Source organism: Phoenix dactylifera, unplaced genomic scaffold, assembly GCF_009389715.1.
Source record: "Phoenix dactylifera cultivar Barhee BC4 unplaced genomic scaffold, palm_55x_up_171113_PBpolish2nd_filt_p 001292F, whole genome shotgun sequence".
In the NCBI taxonomy this organism is placed as follows: Eukaryota; Viridiplantae; Streptophyta; class Magnoliopsida; order Arecales; family Arecaceae; genus Phoenix; species Phoenix dactylifera.
Window position 1 is genome coordinate 32,248 of NW_024068624.1, and position 3,583 is coordinate 35,830.

The window sequence follows — 3,583 nt, forward strand, 5'->3', positions numbered from 1 at the left end:
AATCATCAAATGGCACATAAATTGAAGATAAGATGTCTACTCATTGTATTGATATGAATTGAAGTAGATTTGAGCATACAATAAGTAAAGTAAAACCAATACAAAACAGAACTCAAACACATCTATGTCCTCCTCGAGGATGAAGCTCCCCCTCTCGAGGATGCATCTCCTCCTCTGGAGGATGTGGCTCCTCCTCTCGAGGATGGTGCTCCTCCTCTCAATCGGCTCTGCTCCATGAGGAGGGGTGACTGCATCTGTGACATGGCCAAGCTGTGTGATGATAGACGTGGTGGCTCTGCTATGTGTAGTGGAGAGCTCTGTCACCGACGCCTGAAGCCCAGTCACCGATGTCTGAAGTGCGTCCAGCTTGTCGATGAGTACATTCGACAAGCGCTCGGCCCCCTCGGTGGTGGTGTGCATGTCACGACCTATCTCCTCTCGCATCTGTCGAGTGGAGCTCGTGACCTCACTCATGCTGTGAACTGGCCTGGACCAAACTCCGGACATTGTAGATCTCTTCCCGTACATGAGCCGTCATGTCAGTCACGGCTGTCAAGGAAGGACCAACTGAGAAATACGGGTGCAGGAGTGGGAGCAGGCACCGCACCTCGGAGCTCCCGAAGCAGCTCATCCCTCACCTCTCTGACTATCTCCTGTCGCAGCTCCCGAGCTGCTCAGGATCAATCCGGACTGCCATAGAGGGTGGTCCGAGGAGGAAGGTCCGACGGAGTGGTAGACAGAGGAGTGGATGGAAGTCTGGATGTCTGGAAGGTCTGGGTAGTCTGAATCGGGCTCAGGACTGGGTGAAGGTCTGGTGGTCTGACGGTGAGGGTAGACTTCCTAACCCATACCCCCTCTCTCTTCCGAAACCCATCCTGTGCATGGTCCCCTACACAAGCGATCTGTCCATCGCAATTGCACGAGAGGGTTCCCTCTCAGGAATGGGAATCTCGTACTCCCTAAGAGAAGAGTAAAAATCATGCCGTATGGGAGGTGAGCCTAGTCTATCTAGGGCTCACACATATACCTATAGATGAGTTTGGAGAAGTTGACCGGGGTGTCCTGAAGAAGTAAGACATAATAGCTAGGTCCCTCTCATTTACAAAATCAAATCTTCCTGTCTTAGGAAAGATGGACCTGGACAGAAATACTCAAAAGGATTCTCACTTCAATAGAAGTGAGCTAGCATACCTCGTCTAGGGGGGACTGAGGTGGATGCCCTAAGACGACCGTAAGGGCCTCAACTCTATCCTCAGGGTGTGCGGGAGCCACCCCTACTAATGGAAGGTGGAGGAGTGGGCAATGAGATCCTCCGTGACACCACAGGGACACCTACTACTGTGCCCTCGATACCTCCATCTCCCGATGGACGGTACTATAAAACTCTTGAACAAGGCCAGGTAAGTGGAAGGTCCAAAGTGAGGAAGTACTCTAGGCCTGGGCTCTAAGCTTATCACCTATGGTGAACCCTTCCGGGAGAGATAGTCAAAGTCGACATACCTCCCGGTGTGACGGCCTTCCGCGGCCAACGGCCTTGCGAGAACCGCCCTAGGCGGGGAACGAGCCGGAGGTGGTTGCCTCGCGGGATCGTGCCGCGCCTTGGAGCGCGCTCGGGACCGGCCTCGGACGGGACCTCTTCCTAACCACGGGTCTTACGAGGCATCTTGACTAAACGGAAAAAACACCTAAAACGGACGGAGAAGGCGACGAGAGACTCGGACGGAGACGACCTAGGAACGGACGAAAACCCTAAGAACCGGTGAAAATCGACCGAACAGAGGTTGGAGACGATCGGGGACGACCTAGGAGTCGGCTCTAGGGCTTTTTGAACAGTGGCGGCTTGAAAGAAAAGTGGTTTGCGAAACGACAACCTAGGGTTAAAAAGTCGGGATCCCGACTGCGAGTCGACTCCCCTGAAGTCGCGAGTCGACTCGACCTCGAGTCGACTCCAGAATATGCGCGAGTCGACTCTCCTTATGCGCCGGTAGACTTCGCAGTCGACTCCCGACAATGTGCGAGTCGACTCTCCCCTCAGCTGCATCTTTGCGAGTCGACTCCCGCAAATGCGCGAGTCGACTCCCCCTTAGGAGCCGGCTCTGAAAACTTACTCGAGTCGTCTCTAACCTTGTCACGCACCTTAAAAAGTCATGCTATAACCGTGCCAAATGAGGGAAAATCACCTAATTGGATCGATTTGATGATCAATTGAATGTAAACTCTTTTTAACCGCATTCTAATCATCAAAATCAATTAATCTAGTTGGAAACTCCCACTAGGATGGATCAATCACTCCTATCCCTCCTAAGCACGCTAAACCTCTCTTCACTTAGGGGGTTTTGTTAAAAATATCTGCTAATTGATTATCAGTACAAACAAATTGGAGTGACACCATCACCATTCAATACATGATCTCTTATGAAGTGATGTCTTATCTCAATGTGTTTAGTTCTTGAATGTTGAATTGGATTTTAGTTAGATTATGGCACTTGTATTATCACAATTAATGGGAATTTTATCTTGTTTAATGCCATAATCTTCTAATTGTTGTTTAATCCACAAGATTTGAGCACAACAACTCCCGGCTGCCACATATTCAGCTTCTGCAGTGGATAATGCAACCGAGTTTTGTTTCTTGCTAAACCATGAGATTAGGTTTTCTCCTAGAAACTGACACGACCCGCTGGTACTTTTTCTATCAAGCTTACATCCAGCGAAGTCTGAATCTGTGTACCCTATTAAGTTTAGGCTAGATTCTTTAGAGTACCATAGCCCTATGTTCTTAGTTCCTATTAAGTATTTAAAATTCTCTTAACTGCAGCTAGGTGTGATTCTTTAGGATTAGCCTGATATTAGCACACATGCAAACACTAAACATAATATCAGGGTCTACTTGCAGTAAGATATAGTAAAGATCCTATCATACCTCTATAAAGTTTTTGATCTACAGATTTACCTGATTCATCTTGATCTAATTTGCATGATGAGCTCATGGGGGTGCTGATTGATTTGTTCCTTCCATATCAAACTTCTTGAGCATCTCCTTGACATATTTTGCTTGATTGATGAAGATGCCTCCTTCAGATTGTTTGATTGAAAGCCCAAGGAAGTAGTTCAGCTCTCCCATCATGCTCATCTCAAACCTCACTCTGCATCAAATCAGCAAACTCTTCGCAGAGGCGATTGTTAGTAGCACCGAAAATGAATCATCAACATAAATCTGTACTAATAGCATCTCCTTATTTTGCTTTTCAGAAATAATGTTGTGTCTACATTTCTCCCTAGAGAATTCATGTTCTAATAGGAATTTACTAAGTCTCTCATACCATGCTCTAGGTGCTTGTTTTAATCCATAAAGTGCTTTGTTCAGTTTATACACATGATTAGGGTAATTGATGATTTTCAAAAATCAGGAGGTTGTTCTACATTACACTTCCTCATTAATATACCCATTTAAAAAATGCACTTTTTACATCCATTTGAAAATAGTTTGAAATCCTTAGAGCATGCATATGCTAATAATAGTCGAATAGCCTCAAGTCTAGCTACGGGAGCAAAAGGTTTCATCAAAATCTATGCCTTCTTC